Source organism: Crocodylus siamensis, chromosome 1 (assembly GCF_052110815.1).
Source record: "Crocodylus siamensis isolate JL-2025a chromosome 1, ASM5211081v1, whole genome shotgun sequence".
NCBI classification, from domain to species: Eukaryota; Metazoa; Chordata; order Crocodylia; family Crocodylidae; genus Crocodylus; species Crocodylus siamensis.
The window spans coordinates 17036762-17061522 of NC_143395.1; the positions used below are offsets into that span (position 1 = coordinate 17036762).

At 44.4% G+C, this 24761-nt stretch overlaps 1 long non-coding RNA gene across 1 annotated transcript; it reads right to left on the reverse strand.

Moving 5' to 3' along the window:
• Positions 1–11839: 11839 nt before the first annotated feature.
• On the reverse strand, positions 11840–19953 carry LOC149872611 (uncharacterized). The gene is made up of 3 exons (XR_016439781.1): positions 19819–19953; positions 18583–18717; positions 11840–13327 (listed from the first exon to the last, which is right to left on the reverse strand). It is a non-coding gene; the product is annotated as an uncharacterized LOC149872611 (long non-coding RNA).
• Positions 19954–24761: the final 4808 nt, after the last annotated feature.

Consider the following 24761-nt stretch of genomic DNA (forward strand, 5'->3'; position numbering starts at 1 on the left):
CTTTCATTGTTTTTGTTCTCTGCTGGACACTTTTTAATTTGCCCATATCTTTCTTGAAGCGTGGGGCTCAAAACTGGATATAGTACTCCAGGTGAAGCCTCACAAATGCTGAATAGAGTGAAAGAACTTGCCTTGTAACCTGCTAATGAAATCACATAGATTTCATAGACATTAGGGCTGGAAGGGACCTTGGGAGATCATCGAGTCCAGCCCCCTGCCCAAAGGGCAGGAAGTCAGCTGGGGTCATAGGATCCCAGCAAGATAAGCATCCAATTTACTCTTGAAGGTGTTCAATGTAGGTGCTTGAACCACCTCCGCTGGCAGGCTGTTCCAGACCTTGGGGGCTCGGACAGTAAAGAAATTCTTCCTTATGTCCAGCCTGAAACGGTCTTGCAGGAGTTTGTGACCGTCCGACCTCGTCATCCCTTGGGGCGCTCTGGTGAACAAACGTTCCCCCAGATCCTGGTGTTCACCCCGATAAACTTATAGGTGGCCATCAGATCACCCCTGAGCCTGCGCTGTTCCAGGCTAAAGAGTCCCATGGCTCTCAGCCTGTCATCGTAGGATCTGTTTTCCTGACCTCTGATCATGCGTGTGGCTCTCCTCTGGACTCTCTCAAGCTTCTCCACATATGCTAGTAGCCATTTTTTTTGGTAACAAGAGAACACTGTTTGTTCCTGTTCAATCTATGGTCCACTGTAACCCCCAAATCCCTTATTGCAGTACTGCACCTTAGCTAGTCATTCTCCGATCTGTATTTGCACATATGATTGTTCTATCCTAAGTGCAGGACTTGACAATGAATTTCATTTCGTTTGCCTAGGACCAGTCCTCCATTTTTTTTTAATCAAATTCATTCTGAATCCTAATCCTCCATAGTATCTGCAGCTCCACCTAGCTTGATGTCATCTCAGACTTGCTAACTGTGCACTCCATGCCATCCTCCAAATCAGGAGTTGGCAGCATCTTTGGGCAGAGTGCCAAAAACACCAGCAACCTCAACTTGTAAAATGTTAGTGTGCCAATGTACTTGGATTATTCACTGATTTGTTCTGTAATCTCTCTAAATCAGAGTCACAAAATAATTCTTGCTTTCTGACTAGTCTGAGTATCTATTTAACTATCTTGATTTAGAAAGGTTTGGGGTATAGTTGCAACCATGGTGATCCAAGAAATGTCCAAGAGGCAATAATTTTTTGTTACTGGACCAACTTTGTAATTGGGAGAGCTGTTGGACAAGCTTTTGGGAATCAAGCACCTGCTTTGGGTCACCTGAAGTTTCTCACCAAGGGCTGAAGAAAGCTTGTCCAACAGCTCTCCTAACTATTCAGTTGGTTCAGTACAAGGTATTGCACAATTCTTGATTTAGAGACCAATATAATCCATATTGGCGAAATATCTGGTTTATATGCAGTTATACGGATATATATGATATATATCTTTTATCACAGACAAGTGCATTGCATAATCCTATTCAGAGAGCTGTCATAGTCCATCTTAAAACTAATTAGATTTTTGTTTTCCTTCCTGAGTTGGATGAGTGCATATGAAATGTGATTGTTCTCACTGATTCTTTGCAGTTTTTAATGTTGTCAGTTCTCATTATTTTATTCTGGGTCTTAGGATACTGGGTGTTTTGTTTATAGACCCCACTCATGGAGTCCATTTTTACATTTCAGGATTTGTTCAAAAACTTTAAAAAATCTAGCTACCTAGTTTTGGACAGAAATTTTAAAATATGAATCCTGAAGGCAAAAAGCTCTTTTTTTTCCTTCTTCTTCTTCTTTTTTAATCCAGGCATCTGACTTTTGGGGAAATGACTCATGATATTTGAACACACAGGCTTGGCAGTATGAACTGCCACATATACACCTAAAGATAAATTAATAATAGCTTCTGAACTGGTTTTATGGACAGGCGTAATATCTCTTTCCCATTTTATTAAGATTAATCAACATTAGTTACCATTACTCAGTATTGACAATGGTTTTCTGAACATAAACTTATGCAGAACTTAGGTTCCCTTCAAAGTCTGGGCTACTGTGAACCATCTTTCTTTCCTTTCACTGTTTGTGTTTTGCCTCAAGCAAAGAGGAAACCTAAAGTCTCTTCTCTGACCACATTTCAGCATATATAGTAGTATGCACTAAGAGTCTTCCATTGCTGTGGTATAGGATGGTAATTGATAACATATTCTGCCACATTATTTTTCGCAATATTGGAACATTTTAACTATACCACAACTCAACAAATATTAAGTGGGCCAGGCATGTTTTGGAAGATGGTTCTGTCAGGGTTTCCTTTTTTGTTTCCTTTGGTTCCCACTTAGATTGCTTCAGCATTGTAGTTCAATTTTGAAACCTCTTTCCTTGACCCTACTTTGAGATCAAGTGTTCAGACCCCTCAAAAAAGGGGGTTCAGTCATGGAGGTGGACTCAGAGGCCATGCTTTCAATCTGAGACCACAGAATCCTTGTAAAGACTATGCCTACAACTTTTTATTAGGAAACAAAATAAAGCAGTATCTAGCAGGACTTGGCCTCCTGTGACTTACCGTTTTGGTGCATTCTACTCCTACATGTTTTTTTTTTCCCATAGATTCATAGATGTTAGGGTCAGAAGGGACCTCAATGGATCTTCAAGTCTGACCCCCTGCCAGTGGCAGGAAAAAGTGCTGGGGTCATGTGACCCTCGCTAGGTGCTTGTCCAGTCTCCTCTTGAAGACCTCCAAGGTAGGGGAGAGCACCACCTCCCTTGGAAGCCCGTTCCAGATTCTGGCCATCCTAACCACGAAGAAGTTCTTTTTGAAGTCCAACCTAAATCTACTGTCTATCAGCTTCTGGCTGTTGTTTCTGGTTGTTCCAAGGGGTGCTCTGGTAAATGGAGCATCTCCTATTCCCTATTGTCGCCCCCCATCCCCGGTGAATTTGTATACTGCCACAAGATCCCCCCTCAGCCATCTCTTGCAGAGACTGAAAAGGTCCAAGTCTCTCAGCCTTTCCTCATAGGGCCTTCTCTCCAGGCCTCTAACCATATGAGCAGCCCTCTTCTGGACCCTTTCAAGGTTGTCCACATCCTTCTTGAATTGTGGTGCCCAGAATTGGGTGCAGTACTCCATCTGCAGTCTGAACAGTGCTACATGGAGAGGAAGCATCACCTTCGTCCCTTTTTAGACAGTAAGCTTTTCAGGCCATGGGCCATCTCAGGTCATGTATTTCACATTGTGTCTAGCATAGCGGGACGTTTATCAGTGGGACTGTTCCCACAGTACAAATGAGTAGTTCATAAAAGGCAAGTTCTCTGGTCTAAATTATAGATCATTCTTACAATGTGCATTTTATCCCTATGCATAATACCTCTCCTTATTATGCATTAGTGATGGCCTTGAATTTTCACCACGGTGAGCTCCTCCCCCCATCCCCAATGTTGGGAAATGGGAGATATCTTCTGAAGATAAGATTATACTAAATAATAAATAAAAAAGTTATTTCACAGCCTCGACTTTCCTTGGTACTCCCTCTTGTATCCTATTTTGTTTTCTGTTAACAGAGTAATGCCTTGGGAAAATCAGTTCCCCAATGGTAAAATGAGAAAAATATGTAGTGTAGCACCTAGCATTTATATAACACCTTATAATTTACAAAATAAAAAACATGACATCTTCTACTAATTGGAATTTGACTTTCCCTACTGAGGATGCATATATGAATGATGTTCATGTCGATAGTTTAATCACAGACAGTTTCTTTGACAGGAACACTGAATTAGAAGAGACTGACTCGGGTCACCAAGTCAACTTTTGCCATTGAAGGGAACCACATCTTGTAATTCCTTTTGAAAGTTCCTTTCATTGCTCAATGTACTCAGATTCTAGACCTGTGGATGTGGTATAAGAACAGAATGGCTTAGATCCTCTTCTGTTTACTAGCCATTTAAGTTTATACAGGGATAAGTTTATACAGCAACTAGTTTATACAGCAACTAGGCCAAAATTAGGTCTCACCTTAGAACAATCGAATTCTACCCTGGAGATGAACTTGCTTTCCATTCTGTCAGTGGTTATCTTTATGTGCCTTGAGACCACATGAGCAATGAACAGATCTGAGTAGGTATCCCTGCCCCTCAGGCACCTGTCTTGCACTTCATTCATCCCTCATATCAGGATGCCATCTGCCAGAGAGAGAGGAACCTTCAGCCTCCAATGATGATTCAATGCAAAATGCATGAGCACCACTGAGAGCCAAATTTAGGAGACCATTGTCCTCTACCTTGCATGCTTTCCTTCTGGTGCCGTTGCTCTCACAATGTTTTCTACCCAGTGGTTCAAAAAGAGAAATAGAAAACATTCCTACCCATGCTTAACACTTTTCTAGGAAATTGAAGGTATGGGTTCAAAGCCCTTCCTAAATCCTGGGCAAGTGCTTTTGCTACTAGGTTACAGGATATAAATTGGGTGGATTCTCCTCTTCCTGGCTAGTACAAAGGCTAGTGCTAAGTGTCTAGGACTAAGATAATGGCATATCACAAAACTGGACTTGCTAACAGTTTTCTAGGGGCCTGAGCAGGTTAGAATAGGGATAGTACTTGGAGATGAATTAAAAAGGTGGTACGCCTCTTCCAGTGCACAAAATGCTCTCATGGAAACTATGTGGGTGAAACTGAGCAAAGACTATGCACCAGAATGAATAGTCACCAAAAGGAAACAAAAGACTGAGACAGAAGAACACAGGTAAAAGATACTTTTTTCACTTCCTTTCTGACCCCACAGTCTTTGTGTCGAAGGGGAATTTACACAACACCATCAAAAGACAGCCCCAGGAACAAAAAAAAGCATTAGCCTCTTGGATACTAAGAACCAGGGGCTTAACACAGACATTGACTTTATGATCCATTGTAATCTACCTGATATCAGCTAATCTCTCTGTACTCCATCAGTGTTAACAAACTGCTTGAATATTTTTGCTTGCTCTTTCACTTACCAGGTTACCTTCAGGTTACTACATTTCTTTTGCAGGTTAGTGACCTAGTAACTTCTCTCATATCCCATTTTGGCAGTCATGTAATAGCCTGAAGATTGTGCTATGACCTCTGTTTCCTTTTTACTCTAGACAGCCAATTTTGTTCAACTGCAAATGCTCAATAGCATTTCAATACACCCAGAAGAGGTATCCAACTTTGTTTACACTCTGCGTCTTTTCAGTTTTCCACTGGAGCACACACATAGGGTGCATTCAGATGAGCACACAAGCAAGTTTCCCCAGGGACAAATAATAGTGGCACATAGTTGGGAATGCCTGTGCAGGAGTGCTCTTGCACACGGCAAGTTGTTCTGGGTGGGGTAGGGGAGGCTGAGGCCAGAAGCCTTACCTGGGGTCCTGGGGGCCTCCTGGGGTTCAAATGGTGCCGATCATGGTGCATGCAGCCTAGTTAGCTGCTGGAGTGTGGCTCCAGTTTTGGGCGGTGCACACTGCTGGTATGTGCACCACCCTGCTTTTTCCTGCCATGGGTTTTTTTTTAACATCAGGATCTCCAATTAGCAGTGTAGTGAATGTCTGCATGTACAGTGTGTGTGGTTTGCAGTGCTGCAAACTGCATGTGCATGTTCATCTGGACACACCCATGTAGTGCGTTTTTGCTCTCCCCTGCCCCTTGTATTAGGCTGGCAATAGCTGATGTAGCAGGCTTACCTTTTCAGAGCTTGGGTTGAGTCCCAGGATGGAGGGTCTGCTGTTTGATTGGTGGAGCCCGCCCACCAACCCGGAGGCAGCACAAGGGAAGCAATGCCCCGCCCTTTTCTGAAGGGAGGGGGCAAGGAGCAGCTGGACCTGAATCGGAACTGCACCAGCCAGGTCCAGAGAACTTCGGGGATGGAGCCCCTAAAGAGTATAAAAAGGGGAGTGTGCTCAGCAGGCTGGGGAGAGACTACAAGGGACAGCAAGGAGAAAGGAGCTCCAGAGATGGCCATCCTCAAGACCCTGCTTGAGCTTTAGCGGTGAGCAAATTGGTGCACAGGGATCAGGCTCTTGGTGCTCCACAGTACAGCTCCACTTTTAACTAAAATTGCCCCGGTGCCTAGAACAGGGCCCAGGAAAGGGGAGAACCCCCAGTGTGAGACCAGGAAGTCAAAGCTTTCAAGGGCTTGGCTCCTGCAAGAGAGAGAAAGAGAGCCCTGGGTGCCCAGTGTGGGGCACCATGCCATCGAGGAGAACCGAAGGCGCTGCTGGGGAGAGGATCTTGCAGGATCAGCCACCAGGGGATAAGCCTTGACTTCTCCAGAGAGGAAGTGTGAGTTACTGAAGAAGCGGGCTGACACGGGAGGGGAGGGTCTGCCGCCTCTACCCTCCATTGCAGGAGGGGTGTGTCCACATCCTAGGGCCCTAAAGGGGAGGGGCTTCAGGGAAACCCCTCAGGGAGGTCCTGAGTGCACTCCCTATTTTGAGGTTGTTATGTTAAATGCTATATACCTAGTGGTATTCTTTAAGGGGGTTTATATGATTTATGTGTGTATATTGGTATTGTTATTGGTGAAAGTTTAAAGAAATATTATGGTTAAGTTACTTGGGTTATAAAAGTTAATATCCCTGTGTGTTAATTGTGTTGTATAGGTTGTAAGTTATTTGGTTCACATTTGGTATTATATGAGAATTGTGGAATATTATATATCGTATTAGATGTTAAGCCTTGTAAATATCCTATGCTTTATATTAAGTGTCTGTATTTATTCTTGTAATAAATTGCACATAGTTAAATATTTGGTTTTGACCTGGCTCTGTAGAGCGGGGAGGAAGCTGCTTTAGTAGCTGACCCCTTGCTCAGCTCCCTGCCTGCCACCACACCTGTCAGCAGAGGACAGGGCATACCCAGGTGTACCCGGGCTACATGAATATTAAGCAATGTTGTAATGGTGGAATAGAATTCAGGCCTTAGACAACTAAAAGCTGCCTGGGTGCTAGTAGGATATCTTAAAGCTGGAATAGGCCAATACATCCTGGCAGTTGGGTGTGTCAGATGCTTCTAAATACATCAGAAAAAAATTAGTCAAAAAGCACAGAACAGCATAAGCATAGTAGATAATGTTTTCCAGAACTGAACAACCCCCTCCAAAAGTAGGATTTAAAATCTTCCAACAACATTTCTGAACTTGCAAAATGTAACACCTTCTGTTTGAGTCGCTCCTGAGCCATGCAAACAGGCACGCTCTTTAGGGGAGCAGCAGAGTTTGTGCCGGGGTTCGCACAGGGAGGCACGTGAGGGAGGCCGCAGGCAGTGGAAGAGCCAACGGTGGTGGCAGCAGCAGCAGCAGTCTCCAGGTAAGTGAGTGGGGGTGACAGCATGGGAGTTGTCACGCGGAGTGCAGCCAGGGCTCCTGCCCCATGACTGCCTCCTGGCGTGGGGACCAGTGAGGCTTCCACGCAGGTGGGGCCACCAGCCTGTGGGGGCTGCCTGGCTTGGTCCCTGGGGCCAGGGGGGGACACAGAGGTGGGGGCTTCTTTCACCTGTCCCATCAGTGCCAGGATTGTGGTGCTGGAGGGGCAGGTGAGAGAGCTCCAGGCAGAGGTGAGCAGGCTGTGGGGGATCAGGGTCATGGAGGACGAGATTGATGGGTAATTTCTCTCTCTGCAGGGCCCGTCCCCTCAGGCTGTCACCACCCAGGAGTCTGCAGGAGGTGGATGGAGGATGGTCACCTCCAGGGCCAAGCGGTGTCGCAGGAAGCGCGTAGCTGCATCAACTGTCACCCCAGTACAACTGGGGAACAGGTGTGCAGCCCTGGCAGTGCTGGAGGAGACTGAGCATGAGGAAGAAGGAAGGGAGGAAGCCACACCCTGATCCAGCAAGCCATCATCCGTACCAACTGAGCATCATCCAGTGACCCAGAGGCAAAGACATCAGGTCATTGTCATAGGGGACTCCCTCCTCAGAGGAACGGGGGAACCCATCCACCGTGCAGACCCCAATGTGACAGAAGTGTACTGTTTCTCAGGAGCCAAGATTGGGGACATCACAGGGAAGATCACCGACCTCATCCGGCCTTCCGACTACTATCCTATGGTCCTCATCCATGTGGAAACCAATGATGCAGCCTGGAGTAGTCTGGACCAGATCATGGATGACTACAGGGCTCTGGGGGCCAAACTTAGAGAGTTGGGGGCCCAGGTGGTCTTTTCGTCCCTCCTCCCGGTTAGTGGAGGCCATCAGTGGCAGAGTGCCTGCATCCATGAGGTGAACCAGCGCCTCCAGAGTTGGTGTCGTCATGCCGGATTTGGCTTCCTGGATCATGACCTGCACTTCAAATCAGAGGGCGTCATGGGGCGTGATGGTCTCTATCTCTCCCCCAAAGGTAAGAGTTTGTTTTTTTACAGGCTAGTTGACCACCTCCAGCCGGCTTTAAACTAAGTTTGTTGGGGGATGGGGATCCACAGGAGCAAGAGAAAACTCAACCAGGTGTAGGACCTGCCCAGGTAAGAGCTCAGGTATATACCAAGGGACCAGTTGTGTCTCAGGTAGGGGGGGTGCCCAGGGCTCCCTCGGGGGGATTAAGGTGTCTCTTCACTAATGCGAGAAGCATGGGGAACAAGCAGGAGGAGCTTGCTCTCCTGCTTGCAAGTAGTAGAATTAACTTGGTTGGCCTAGTGGAGACATGGTGGGATGAAACTTTTGACTGGGCAGTAGACATAGAGGGCTATAGGTTGTTTAGAAGAGATAGGAAGGGGAATAAAGGTCCGGGGGTTGCGCTCTATGTTAGGGAACGGTATACCAGTTCTACCTTCCAAATGGGACCAGAGGTAGGCTTAACTGAGACCCTGTGGCTCAAACTTCAAGAAGGGTGGGGGTAGAGGGATCTGGTGGTAGGGGTTTACTACAGGCCACCACATCAGGAGGAAGAGCTGGATCTGGTATTTTCCAGGCAGCTGGGGGAGGCCGTGCATGCAAAGGAAGTTGTGGTCATGGGTGATATAAATTACCCTGACATCAACTGGGAGGAACAGTCGGCAAGGTCTAGCCACTCACAAAGGTTCCTGATGTGCGTCCAGGACCTATACCTCATGCAGGAGGTACTCGTCCCCACTAAGGAAAACGCCATACTGAATCTGGTGTTAGTCTCTGGGGACGACTTGGTGGGGGATGTGCTAGTACAAGGGAGGCTAGGGGACAGTGATCATGAAATGATCCAGTTTGCTATTCAGAGAAAGGTGGGGAGGGTAACTAGCACAGCGCAAATGCTTGACTTTAGGAAAGCCAACTCTGATGTGCTCAGGGAAGTAGTCAGGGAGGCACTCGGAGCCCAGAGGGTAGCTAGTATGGGGGTCCAGGAAAGGTGGTCCTTCCTCAAGGAGGCTATCCTTGGGGCACAGCAGGATGCAATTCCTCTGTGCAGGAAGGTGGGAAAAGGGTCCAAGAAACCTTCATGGCTGAGCGTGAATATCCAGGCTGGCCTGAGGGCAAAGAAAAAAGCATATTGGCGGTGGAAACATGGGACAGGGACAAAGGAGGAGTACACCTCCCTGACCCGAGCTTGTAGGGATTTGGTGAGGAAGGCTAAAGCAGCACTAGAGCTTAGATTAGCTTCTGGGATTAAGGATAACAAAAAGTTCTTCTTCAAGTATATAGATAGCAAGAAGTCACGGGGTAACATTGGACCCCCACGAGGCAGGGCAGGGCAGTTGGTGATGGACATGCGAGAGAAGGCAGAACTCTAACAAGTTCTTTGCCTCCATGTTCCTGTCGGCTGACAATGGGGTGCTCTCAGGCGATAATGTGGAGGGGTCCAGGAAGGATGTGAGTCCCCTGACTATTAGTTCAAACCTTGTTAAGGATTACCTGGAGGGCTTAGATGTATCCAAGTCGGCAGGCCCGGATGACCTTCATCCACGGGTGCTGAGAAAATTGGCTGGTGTCATTGCAGAGCCATTGGCACGGCTGTTTGAGGACCCCTGGTGCTTGGGCCAAGTCCCTGAAGCCTGGAAAAGGGCCAATGTGGTCCCTATTTTCAAGAAGGGAGGAAGGAAGAGCCTGGCAACTACTGGCCAATCAGCCTCACTTCTATCCTGGGGAAGGTCTTTGAAAAAATTATCAAGGGCCACCTTTGTGAGAGCTCTGCAGGGGAAGTGATGTTGAGGGGTAACCAACATGGGTCTGTGCCAGGCCAATCCTGCCTGACTAACCTGGTCTCTTTCTATGACCAGGCAACAAAAAGCTTAGATGTGAAGGAGGAAGTTGATGTCATATTCTTGGACTTCCGGAAGGCCTTCGACACAGTGTCCCACCCAATTCTGGTGGGCAAGCTGAGGGACTGCAGCACTGATGAATGCACAGTCACATGGGTGGCAAACTGGCTCCAGGGGCGCACCTAGAGGATGGTGGTGGACAGGTCGATGTTGACTTGGAAGGGTGTGGGCAGTGGAGTCCCCCAGGGCTCGGTCCTTGAGCCGGTGCTGTTCAACATTTTCATTAGCGACCTGGACGAGGGTGTGGAGAGCACCCTGTTCAAGTTCACTGATGACACCAAGCTGTGGGGTAAAGGGAATACACCGGCAGGCAGGGACCGCATCCAGGCAGACCTGGATAGGTTAGGGAAGTGGGCGGATCTGAACAGGAAGTGGTTCAACAAGGACAAGTGCAGGGTGCTACACCCGGGGAGAGGGAACCAGCATTATGGTTATAAGTTAGGGGCTGTCCCTCTCGGCAGCACAGAGACAGAGAGGGATCTTGGAGTCAGGATTGACTCCAGGATGAATATGAGTCGCCAATGTGATGAAGCAATAGGCAGAGCCAACCACACCCTGTCATGCATCAACAGGGGCATCACTAACAGGTCCAGAGAGGTCTTGCCCCCCGCTCTATGTGGCACTGGTCAGGCCACAGCTGGAGTACTGTGTCCAGTTCTGGGCACTGCACTTCAAGAGGGATGTGGAGAACCTGGAGAGGGTCCAGAGGAGGCCACTCGTATGGTTGGGGGCCTCCGTGGCCAGCCCTATGAGGAGAAGCCGAGGGACCTGAATCTCTTCAGTCTCTGCAAGAGGAGACTGAGGGGGGATCTTGTGGCTGCCTACAACCTTATCAGGGGCCAGCAGCAGAGACTTGGGAAAAGTCTGTTGACCAGGGCCCCCCTTGGAGTCACCAGGAACAATGGCCACAAGCTGAGGGAGGATAGGTTTAGGTTAGATATTAGGAAGAACTACTTCACGGTAAGGGTGGCCAGAGCCTGGAATAGGCTTCCCAGAGAGGTGGTGCCCTCACCTTCCCTGGAAATCTTCAAGAGGAGACTGGATAGGTACCTGGCTGGGGTCTTATGACCCCTCCCACCCCCAGCCTGAAGCTGCCCCCAAGTCTGAATCCAGCTCCTTCAGTCCACAGCCCCGGCTGATTGAGCCAGTGACATCTCCAGCTCCATCATCCTTCTGCGTAAGGCTGACCAGTTTCAATGTACTCAATGCTTTCTTCCCCTGACTCTATCCTCAAACTTCCTCTTCCTTTTCCCCTATCCTCCAGTCCCCAGGGGTTTCTGGGAGTCCAAATCAAATGTCAGCACACCTCTGCAGACCGTTCCCTAGTTCCTCTTTCTGTTACACACCTTACATTCACATTACATTTGTTTGGTGTCCAGCATTAGGGAATGTTGAATAGTATTCCCTACTTGTTTTGTAAAATTGGCATTTAATAGCAGGGCTGGCTGGAAAACAAGAGTGCTATGTTTTAAAAAAGTCTCAGGATTTTGACATTACTTTATTTTGACCTGAACAGAAACAAGACCTTTCACATTTTTTCCCCAAGAATTTGAAAGAGAGCGAGCATGAACAATCATGCACTTCGCGTTCATGTGGGACTTTGAAAACCCAGGTTAAAGGGCATGTGTAGATGAAAAGGGGGCCCTAAATTGAAGCAGGCAGGCTTCAGTGGGGTGAGGGGTAGGTGGGAAATCAGGTTTGTTGCTTTTGTTGGGTGGAGCCTGCTTTCCCGGGCTGCTGCCAGGCTGCCTGCAGGACTTCCTGCAGAGCCCCTGTGCTGTTCGCTCCGTGGCTGTAAGGGCAGCCAAATCCGTCTCAGTTGCTGCACCCCAAATCATTTAAGGTGCATTACGCCTCCAAATTTCCTACAGCTGCTGGAATTAATAAGTAATATGCCTCCAAGTTGTGCAAACACTGACACCATTAAAGTGCTGCAAAAGCATTTAGCCTGCTTTAAAGTGTCATGCACATATGCCCCTCATTTAATCTACACATGGCCTAAATCACTGGTCTGGATTGGGATATTGGTTCTTCAAGGAAAGTTCTCTCTCTGGTTTTGAACAAAGATTTCATCCTGGACCTGAGAAACCTTGTCACTGACAATTCTGGAACAGATATCTTTATGTGAAAATTTCCTGGTTTGATAAAACATGGCTTTTGGATTGGGGGAAAAAATTGTCCAGCAAATTCTGGACCATTATGAATAGTTTATCCATAAAGGAAAATGTAGAATGATTGTGAAACATAAACATTGAAGTAAAACTTAGGTAGAGAAGCAGGTCTGAATGCTTAGTTGTCCTTCATATCAAAGCCAGTAGAGTTATACCAGGAGAATTTTTGCCATCCAGATAAAAACGTCACTACCACTTCTGAATGGTTACAAAAAATAAAGGCAGTATTCAGCCTTTATGCTGCTCAGGTTGGAATTTCCTGTACTAAGAGCTAAAGAATCTCGCTGCAGATCCTCAACAAGTGTAAACTCTCACAACTCCATTTCAATGTTTGGAGCAGCAGTGCTCTCTTAGCAAGTCTGGAAAGGTCTTTGAAATCCCTGTGTATGAAAAAGACATTGCTATGTGAATGCAAGAGCATAATCAGCAGTATCACTGATGATTCTAGCTTGTAAGGAAGGAAATATACCAAATGGGCTTATTCGGTAAAATTTCAATGAGAAGTACAGAACTATCAGTGTTTGCCAAGTAAAATCAGTAGAGAGAAAATTTTGCTTCCAACTTTAGAAGGTACATGCAAACAATGGCAATTTTTTAAAGGAAAGATATTTAAAATGTCATTTGCAGTATCCTTTTACAACACTTGCAATTAACACAAGCTACTTTTAATTTATGTATTTTTACATATGCGCTCAGTTGCAGATGGGATAAGTAATCCTGTAATAGTTTGTCTTCTGGGTTCACGATAGGCAGCAAAGTTGTTGACATTCCCCTGAAGACTTGAGCAAAGAGAACCTAAAAAAGATGTTCCTTATTTTGTTGTAGCTCTGCCCATGATTAATAGAAGCCTCTGAAAGCAACTGTAACTCAGTATATTCTTGGCACTGTCACTGTGTTTCTCTTTCTTCTCAGCTGGGTCAAGTCATAGTGACTGTAAAAAGTAGAAGCACAAGATTTTTTCTTAACAGTTCAAGTAATACAAAAAAGGGACTGCTGCTGCTCAGGGTGTTCTTTTATATATAACTGTGGGTGTTTGTGAGATGAGACCAAGACAAACAGTGAGGGGAGATGAATCCCAAGCATTTTTAGAAGTGTTGATTTTGGAATCTACCATGTTTGCACCCCTCCTTGTTAGTCTGTTCACTACCAGCTGTACAAATGGCTTCTTGTACAAACATGCAGATAAAGAGTTGTTCTTTGTAGGGGTGCCCAGGTTTATGGGTGCACTATTTATGCCCAACATGCTCTCATATCATCTCAGTAGTTCCTTTGTGAGCTCTACGATGCGTTTGGCACACAGGAACTCGCCCAAACCAAGAGAAAATATTTCTGTGCATCTTACAAAATCCATGAGGGCCTCTATCCAATGCAGATTTTATCTTTGGAATATGCAGAATCTTAGGGAAGAGCATACTCTGCTAGCTAGCTAGTGGTTGTTACTCAATACAGACTTTACTCACAATGGGGAGAAGGGAGGGAGGATTTGATAACAGTTTTCAAGGTCATGAAGATTTATTATAGTGATGATGGTATCCCTTTCTGTATCCACCCAGGACAAGAGGAAAAATAATAATTAAAAATATTAGGAAGAACTTTTCAACTATGAGGGTAGTTAAGCAATGAAGAGATTACCTAGCTAGGTTTTACAATCTCCATAACTGAAAGTTTTTAAATACAAGTTAAACGAGCACTCGAATGAGATGGTTTATCCAGGAATGAGTGTGTCTTTGTCAGGAAGTTGGACTAGGTGGACTTCTGAGGTTACTTCCATCCCTATTTTTCTATGATTCCATGGTTCCATGTTGATTACTAATGGATTCAGAACAGCCCACTGGGAAACGCCACTTGGTATGTCCTCTTTACTCTTTGAGTGAGATTATCCAGCTAGTTACGCACTCATTAGGTAGTAGTTTCATCTAGACCAGTGATATTCAACCTACCTGGACCTGCAGCCTTCATGAGCAGCCCTGGGGCCGATCCACAGGCCAGATCACAGTTTCATAGTTTCATAGTTGGTAGGGTTGGAAGGGACCTAAGCAGATCATCTAGTCCAACCCCTGCCATGGGCAGGAAAGGATGCTGGGGTCAAATGACCCCAGCTAGGTGTCTGTCTAGCCTCCTTTTGAAGACCCCCAGGGTAGGGGCAAGCACCACTTCCCTTGGAAGTTTGTTCCAGCTCCTGGCTTCCCTGACTGTAAAGTAGCGCCTTCTGATATCTAGCCTGAATCTACTCTCAGTCAACTTACGGCTGTTGTTCCTTGTTATCCCTGGTAGTGCTTGGGTGAACAGGGACTCTCCCATTGCCTGCTTGTCTCCCTTGGCAACTTCATGCATGCAGAGTTAATACATGGGCTGGATCCAACATTGAGTTGGTATGTGGAGTCTGCCCATAGGTGCAATCTGGTACCCCAACTCCATCCAGCCTGCTGGATCTGGCCACAATGAGACCCCACTCAACAGGTTGACCAGATGCACTGGAACTGCCCCCAAATTTCTGAACCCCTTCTATGATGCAGTTCTGTGGACCAGAGGTTGAGCATCAATGATTTAGACAATATTTTGCTAACTTGCTTATGAGAATGTTGTGAAAGACCATATCAGAAGCCTTGTTAAAAATGAAAAATATCATATCCATTTTCTCTGCTTCCACAAAACTCTTTGTCATGGGAGGAGATAAAGTTTGTTAGGCATAACTAGTTTTTGAAAAGGTCAGGATGAAATCTTATAGATAAACTGACTCATTCATCTATAACAGATGTGGGCAATTATTTGGGCTGGCAGCCTGCTTAATGAGTTTTGATGATGGGTCAGTATCAACCTGGAAGGAAGTGGTTAGTAGGGTCCTGCAGGGTTCCATTCTTGGACCTTTAATGTCTTCTTCATCAGTGACTTAGACGTGAGCATGAAGTGTACTCTGTGTAAGTTTGTGGATGATAATAAACTGTGGGGTGAAGTGCACACTCCAGAGGGTAGGGAACAACTGCAGGCAGACCTGGACAGGTTGGAAAAGTGAGCAGAACACAATAGGATGATGTTCAACAAGGACAAGTGCAGTTAGTACTGCACATAGAGAATACGAATATCCAGCACATCTACTAGCTGGGAAACGACCCTCTCAGCAGCACAGAAGCAGAAAGGGATCTCAAAGTCATAGTGGACTCCAAGATGAACATGAGTCGTCAGTGTGATGAAATCATCAGCAAAACTAACCACACTTTATCATGCATCAGTAGATGTATGACAAATAGCTCCGAGGAGGTGATACTTCCCCTCTAGGTGGCATTGGTCAGACTGCAGTTGGAGTACTGTGTCCAGTTCTGGGTGCCATACTTCAAGAAGGATGTTGATAGACTCGAGAGGGTCCAAAGGAGGGCCACTCATATGGTGAGGGGCTTGCAGGACAAGCCCTAATGAGGAGAGACTGAGGGACCTGGACCTCTTCAGCCTCTGCAAGAGAAGTCTGAGAGGTGATCTTGTGGCTGCCAACAAATTCATTAGGGGGACACAGCAAGGGATTGGAGATGCTCTGTTCACCAGAGCGCCTCTTTGAGTAACACAGAAAAATGGACACAAATTGACAGAGAGTAGATTTAGGCTAGATTTCAGGAAAAAATTCTTCACAATAAGGGTGGCTAAAATTTGGAATGGGCTTCCAAGGAAGGTGGTGCTTTCCCCTACGTTGGGGGTCTTTAAGAGAAGGCTGCATAGGCATCTGGCTATGGTCATCTGACCCCAGAGCTCTTTCCTGCCTAGGCAGGGGGTCAGACTCGCTGATCTATTGAGGTCCCTTCTGACCCTAGCATCTATGAATCGATGACCTGTTGAAGGCTACACATCTCTTTCTGTCTTCCCTCCCTGTCCCTCCCTCCTGTGGCTTTTCTCCCTATCCCTCCCTGCCAGGACTGCAGCCAGCAAGAATGTCTGAACCTTCCCATAGCTTTAGCACACTCCCACCCAGTCTGGACCCAGCAGTTTTCCAGCTACATCTGCAACTGGGCTGCAGGTAAGAAGGGGAGAACATAGAAGCTGGAACCCACCTGCAGCTCTAATTCCCCACCCCTCACCCCATCTCCCTGTGCCCGGAGCCCTAACCCAGAAGCTGTTGGCCATGTTTGGGTAGCTGTGGAAGTCACTGGCAGCTGCTGGGAGCTGGGATGGGGGATGAAGCTGCTAGAGATGCAGGTAGGTTCATGCTTTTACTTCCATACTGGTGGCAGCCCCTGGTTCAGAAAGAGAGAGAAAGCACCTGCCATGCCAGAAGGAGCCCCAGTCGCCTGGCACCATGCAACTGTTGGATCTGCTGCCTGCCTAAGGGCTGGATCCATACACTTAGCAGGCACCCACCTGCCGGCCAGATCCAATTGGTTGTCAGGCTGGATGATAAACAGTGTGGGCCTGTGGGCTGTATTTTGCCCATCCTGATCTATAAAGTATCACCTTGCTTCCCTGCCTTCTGTCTGACTTCAGACTAACTTGGCTATTTACCTCTCTAGTTCTAGAAAAATCCATGTTGGTTGTTACTTATAATCTTGTGATCCTCTAAGTGGTTTCAGATCAGTTTGATGATATGATCTAATCTTTTGCCAAGTAACAAAGTTATACTAACAGTCAATAATTCCCTAGGTCTTCCTTTTTAAAATATGAACACATTTTTTTCATTTCCAGTCTCTTGAATGGATCACCAGATTTCCATACATCTTCAAAGATAATAGCCTATGGGTGTGTCTACATGTTCGCTTTAGTGTGCATTAACCTATTTTAATGCACATTAAAGCATCACTAAAAAACCCCGTGCTTTTTAGGTAATGCTCATATACATTTTTTTTTAGCACCATTTCTTTTAGGGCACTTTTACACATGCTCTGGGGAGAAGGGGCAGTACTTTAATTACAGTGATTCTGAGAGCTGCTCTAATTAAAGAGCCCCAGCATCCCCATGCTTCAAAATGGTGGCAGGGGTTCTTGAACTAACTAACACTAGATGAGCTTTAGTTCAAGTACCACCATCTGGGGAGACTGATATATGAAACACAGTGGCAGGCTAAAGTGTGGTAATTACCACACTCCAGCGCACTCAATTAATGAAGTCTCCTCTGACACGGTAATTACAGCAGGTCAGAGCAGCCTCTATGTTCATGTACAGGCACCTGAAGGTACTAGATTTAATGCACATTAGCTAAAGCACATTAATGCATGTATAGATGCACTCTATGGACCTGTAATTACCCTGGCCAATTCCTTAAGTATTCTAGCATGAATCTCATTAGGCTCTGCTGAGCTAAGCATTCTAAACTGTGATTGCCTTTTTCTAGCCTATCTATTCCCTTGCCTTTGTTGCTAACCATTGCTTATCATCGGGGAAGGAAGGGGCTTTGGGTTATGGTTATTTTGTACAAACTAGTCTTTGGATAAAATGCAAAAATCACATTGTAGGCTTCAGCAAAAACCCATGGGTCCTGAGTTCCCACTTGTTTCTCCCCAAGGCACCATCTCCATCATCAGGTCACCCTTGCTTGCTCTCTTCTGGGCCCACACATCATTCCCTGTCGGGTGGCCAGTAGCCAGCTTCAAAGGGAAACATACAATATTCCCTCAGTCCTGCCTATCCTACTGGTTAATACACTGGCTTAAGAAATGGGAGATATGGATCACCTTTTAATTATGCCTTTTGAGGTGACATGGACCTTGATCCTTCATTTCCTAAGCAAGTGTCCTAACCAATACTCTGTCAGGCAAAAGGAGGGTGCTGCCACCTGATCCTGCCCAGTTCTGAAGGCCTTTGCTTACATTGAGTGGTGCCTTATTCCACAATGGGATTATTTGTCAGATTCAGCACAGAGTATCAAAACCTTGTCTGTAAGTTTTAGGGATCAACATATTCTTAACTAAAGTCTGCGAGGGGCACACTTTAATGCATGTTTTATACTGAATCCTGATGTCTCTAATAGCTGCTTCATATTATCAAAAGAGGAATTGTAACTATTTCAGGGTTTTTTTGTTAAGGAGACTTGTAAATGTTTTTCTCTGACAAACCAAAGGCTGAAATACCAACTTCTTTTAAATGGAACATGATAAACAAATGGCTGTTTTTAAATTTAGACAGCCTTGGGGTAGATGTGAGAATAAGCCATGAATTAAGCATCCCCTGACAGATGGAAGTTTGTAAAGTGAGAAAAACCAGACTGACCTTTAGTATGGTGCTGACAAGTGAAGGATTACACCAACTTCAGGATTGGAAGCCACATGTTGTGCGTACCTCATCCAAGGGCATGTATACATAGGAAACCCACTGTTCTCGCCCATTTATTAACAGTGATACATGCTGCAGTCAAAATATTTAGTAATTTAATGCTTTGAAGGATTAAACGGCCATTCCCATTAATGCTTAACACAGGAAATTACTAACTCTTAAGATAACACCAGGTACTGCAGATACTGACTCATCTCACACATTGTGGTTATACATTTGGGATGAGATTGTGGCTTGTAGAAGGTATCTGTGCTGGAATTGAAAGGGTTAGGTGCCCCAACACCTAATCTGAGCAGCCTAGTCCTTGAGTCTGGGTGTATATATAGAACGGAGAGATAATTGACTACTAATTCCGTCTTGGAAAGAACTAGATGGGGAATGAATGTGATCTTGCATCAACTTTATTTTGATCTAAAGCACCGTGGTAGGAGACGGTGGGGAAGGGTAGTAACCTACTAATGGTATAACCTAATAATATATCACTACCTTCCAGTTCCAGCAAGAGAGGGTTTGTGTATCTCTGAGTCATCCCACCATCTTGGCACTGTCTAGAGTTATGTATCCCTTCTAGTAACATGTAACAAGGTCTGACCCTACAGCACCCTGTTGACTTTTGGAAACAATATATGCACAGTTTTGACATATCAACATACATATAACTTTCCTGGATGTGCTATTTTACATTTCCACCCCATGGTCTGATCCACACAGGAAAAGAGCCTGCTATGGCTCCAAGCTAAACAAAGTTTATCTTTTAATTTAAGTTGAAAGCGGTCCTTTTTTAAGGCTCTTGAGATTCCAAGTTCAGTCCAGGGGCTTCCTTAAATGGTAGTTGTAATAAAAACTTCATGGGTTACATAGGAATAGAAAGACATGTAAAAACAGCCCAGGTGAGTCTGTTTTTGCTTAAATTTAAAGCAAATTTCATTTCTTAGTCCACAAAGGAACTAGCCATCAACTCAGTTTTTTAAAATAAAAATAAAAAGTCCAATACCACCCCTTAGACCTTTTTTCTATTTTAATAAATACATTTTATGTGTAATTAGAGACCAGTGAAGTCAGTGGAAAAATTCCCTTAGAATTTAATAGAGGCATAATCCAGGCTTTTGAGAGATCCCTATTAACTTTAATAATATTTAAGAATATTTTCCCCCATATGACCCCTTCACTTACCATGATACTATTATGCTGAATATCTTTTCACACTTGCAGCCGGTCTTGTAGACTTCGACATTTCACATAACTTCTCATCTAAGTACATTTGAGCGTTGCAGTCCTAGGAGGCTGACAAGTTAGATTAGCAGGCATGTTATCCTGCCATGACTACAATGAATTCCATTCTCATTTTAGAACTGTCCCTCTGATTCAGACATTTTTGCAATGATAGCTATGGGTGTGGTGTTATAAAAAGTTTATGGTGCTATGAATTTAGGGGGCCCCTTTCTGTTTTACAAGAAGAAATTGGAAACAGAGGTACCAATCATGATACAAATTTCATCAGGCATGCTGGGTTCATCCAGCACTAGCACTGTAACTATCTCCTTTGCATTCCTACTGCTCCATACAAAAGGCTCAATTTACTTTGGTACAACAAACATTCACAAGCCAATATGGGTGGAGTTTAACATTATAGTTAGACCATATTAAAGGCATTTAAAATGTGAGTATCTGCACATTAAAGCTTGTTAATTCATGCTAAGTGCCCTTTGAGAATTTCGGGGGCATTGGTTGTAGCCGTGTCGGTCTAGGGACATAGGCAGACAAGGTTCTTTGGGTAAATGTGATGTCTTTTATTAGACCAACTAAATAGCTGGAAAAATTGTTCTTTGCAAGGTTTGGGGCACAAGCACCCTTCTTCAGGCAAAGGGAGAAACTGCTTTTACTAGCAAATTGGGGTTGGGGTGGGGACAGTTCTGTGGCCCCCAACCCCCACTATTCTCGGTCTGGACCCGCTCAACTCCCCCCCTCCGCCACTCCAGGTCTGGCCCTGCTCTACCCTCCCCCATGCTCCAAGTCTGGCCCCACTCCATCCCCCACCCCCCACTCTTGATCCAGTCCTGCTCCACCCACCACTCTGCGTCCTTCTGGCTCATGTCTGCCTCCTCCCATCCCTGCCTGCCACCTCCCCCTTTCTGCTGGCTGTTCTGGAGGGTGGCAGGGCTGGGTGGCAGGGGCTACCACCACCATGACTCCCACCTCTTAGCCTTCAGGCAGAGAGGTGTGGGGAAGCCCCACTGCTTTGGTGGCTGGGGCATGTTTGCCACCACCACAAACCTCACCGGCAGCAGTGTAAACTTGGGACTGTGCAACCTGGGTTGCACAGCCAATCGCCACCCACCCTTTTGGCAGCACATGCACAGTTGCCCAAAAGGGTTACAGACAGACAGACAGATTAAGCCTTTTATTATATTACAATTTCATGTTCTCCTGGATGGAATAGAAGCCAATATACGAAGTGCAGGTCTGCGGTTCTCGGATGGCAGGCAGGTTATAATGTGTCATAAATCCAATGTCTATATATAGTCCATGATCTTTTGTATCTGGTAGATTTATGAAGCGAAGTTCGTAGGCTCATCATGAAAGGTGTTTCGTAAATTCCCTTTGAGGGTTAGAACTGAGAGATTGGAGAGAGAGAGGTTGTCTTGTGAGAAGTGTGCACCCACAGGTAATTGGTTATTTTTGTCTTTTGATAGATTTTCGGCGTGCATTCATTCTGGTATGCAGTTCTTGTTTATTTTGCATATTAATGTAATATAGTTCATCCAGTGCACTACATGCCCTGATAGAAAATATGTAGGAGAAACCAAACAACAACTGCATGCCAGAATGAATGCTGCCAGCTCCAATTTCAATTGGTATATAATGGGAATACAGAGGGATAAAGTCATTACATGGCCCCTCCCTCGTGATTAAAGGATCTATGTAAAGGTAAATACTGGTTCCTTACTACTTTCTTTGAAGAGTTGCATAGCCATAGCATGGAGTGGGGAGGGGGAAGGAACAAGTCTTAGTGGTGTGCCGTCTCAGGGGTTCACAGCAGGCTCACCATGCAACTGAGAACACTATTGCTCCTAAATCACTGGGAGACCTCCCATTCGCAGATCCATTTCTCTGTTGCTGTTTAGCTTGTGGGGTCTTCAGTCTGAGGTGGTATAGGTCTAGGTTGTAGTCATGACTGCTGTGTGCATAAGTTATCTCAACCTGCTTGAAAACAGTTCAGCAAATACATTCTCCCCAAATCAGCTACCATGGACTGTGGCCTAATATGGGTTTCTGTAATGTAGGCATAAAATATATTTTGGCTTGTATGAGTCCTCACAGCATAGTTAATATTGATCATTGTGAAGGAATAGGAGTTCCATATAATATGTATTTACAAAAGAGGTTTGTGTATGATTCTATAACTGCATCCTGCCCCATGTCCTGATTGCTAAGCATTCAGATTTCTCTTCAGGAAATTAATAACTTTATGAAGCAGCTGCTCCATCTACCAGCTTTAAAAAATAATATTGCTGTTGTAAACTATGGATTACTTTTTTTGATGGGAGTAATCCCCTTAAAATTGGCTATTCCCTGGTTTAATGAATGGGTCTGTCATTCAATGTGAGTTGCCTTGAGAACCAGGTAGTTATGCTGAGAACCATGTATAATTTTGGAAGGAATATTAAGGAATATTGAACTGATAGAGGTACATGCAATTAGTTATGCTTAGCTGAAAGTTTCTAGGCTAGCGGTTTGAGACATAGAGGCAATCTCTCTCTTATTCCTTGCTTTGAGTTGAGGAATAGCACATAAATGACTACAATATACTGCTACATTATTATTATTTTCATTTTATTTTATTTATTTATTTTTAAGCACACGTACTTGCAGGTGACTTTCAAAGGCACAAATGACAGTCACCAAACTGGGGTGGTAGGTAGGAATTTTTCAAGACAATTTTTGTTCCGAAAATTTTTATTTGTTGCAACTGAATCTTTCCTTGGAGATGTGTCTGTTTTAATAAAACTTTAATTAGGAAAAGCTTCTCAGGTCCAGAATAAAGTCAGAGAAAGACTTACTCCAGAATAGCGAATAGCCCGATGATTGAGACACCTACCATGAGTGATGAAGAATTACAAGAAGGGACTTGTATATGAGTCACCCATATAACAAGGAAATGTCTTAATGAAAGGACTATTATGGGGTAAGAATTCTCTCTCATCTATCCCTCCTCAATTAAGAATTTACCAAAAAAGTCAAAAAAGTTTCATTCCAAAATAGAAAAGGAAATTTTAAAAAATCTTAGTCTTTCAAGGAACTGGAAAATAGTTTTTTTTATCCAGTTTTTTTTATCCCCATGGCCACTGCCTTTTTAGTTAAGAGTTAAATATGATTTTGTGCCTTTGAATTTACCTCCCTTGCCTAATCATTTTTAAAAGGAATGAGGTATTATAAGGGTAAGTGCACAACCAGTCTTCCCGCTCAAGTCTGCCATAATGATCTAATAATACTCCTACAAAAGGAAATTCTCCTCTAATAGAATTGGTAGGAGTCTGAGTTTTATTGTTATTTATAACTGTGAAGTCCTGGGTGGCCACGATAGGCTGCAGGAGGGCATCTGTGGCTCAGAATTTCACTTATAAGCTAAACTATGAGGCATATTTCAGCCATATTTTGGCACTGATAAGCTTGTACCACCATGTTGCTTTTATTTAAGTAAATCTTCTACTTCATGACTTTGTATGCACAAAATGATACATTAAGGAATTCTTTTTCAAGAGCTCTTTTTTTTCTCCCACTGAATATGTTTACTAAAACTTTTAATTTAAAACTGTCCTCAGACTTGTATCATTTTTTAAATCAATTTTTTATTTGGCTTTACTTTTTTTCCAATTGAGCAAACTTTAAAAAAATTACCTTTGCTGGCTTATGACGTAAAAATGATTCTGTTTTCTCCCAAAGCAGCTTTTCTGGGTCATGAGGAGCTGTTCAGGGAAGTATATTAGGTAAGAATATGTGTTTTATTTTTTTCTCTTATTGTAAACCACCCAGACCTTTGTTGGGAAGGATGGCATATACATCAAATTAAAAAAGCAGGAAATATGACATTTATGTTTGTTATATGAGTGCTGCTCAGGATCATGACAACCAGCTCATTCTCAAAACCATGGCTTCTGATTTGGGGTATTTTTTGAGCAGTGAGGAAAATGCCAGCTGTCTTCATAGTCCATCCAACTTCAAAGGAATCATTCTGTGAAGACCATTGTACAGGCTGTGATTCAATCTGTAATTATTAGAAGCTTTACATAAGTAGCCCATGATTTATGGAGGAATTGAATCTGGGTGTGATTTCTCGGAAGTGCTTAGCAGTACATCGCAGTATAGGCAATGAAAATGTTACCATAAACATCAATGTGCACGCTGCATACTTTGGAAAATCCCACTGTGCATTTTAAACCTGTTTAACATTTAAAGATTTTAAAAAGGGTCTGAAATTAAAGAAACATGCATGAGCAAGAAATATAGAGCAGGGCCCTGAGACAACAATCTCAAAAGTATAAAGGTAAGAGTGGAATGAGCTAATGATGGCGATGAAGGTTATTTTGAAACTACCAGACACTTTTCCATCCAGCTGAAGTTAGACGTGGTTTGGACAATCCAGTTAAAAATATAGAGATATTTAAGCACTCCATGATTGAGATACAGGGCATTTCCTGATGATTAATGACTGTCTGGGAGTAGTTGAGGCCTGAGATTCAGCTGAGAGCCATTAGCCCCAGCTGGTCATTAATCCCCAAGAAATGCTCCCTGCCAGAGTCATTATTACAATTATAAGCTTAAAAACGTATGGGTGTAGTATATTTTCTGTTGATCATGATATAGTTTTGACAGAACACTTTTGGAGAATGAATGCCTTCTGCATTCGGCTAGTATGATGCCTTGAAGTCTCTCTCAAAAGTATTCTAATCTGTTTAATTTTAAAACCTAGATTATGCATTGCATCCTAGATCACATGTCAGAAGATCAGACCCAACCAGACAAACATTCCATGATAGAAACTCCCCTTTACGGCAATAGTTCATTTGCCACTATCTCATTATTATTGGCTGGGAATACTTATTTGTTTGAGCCAA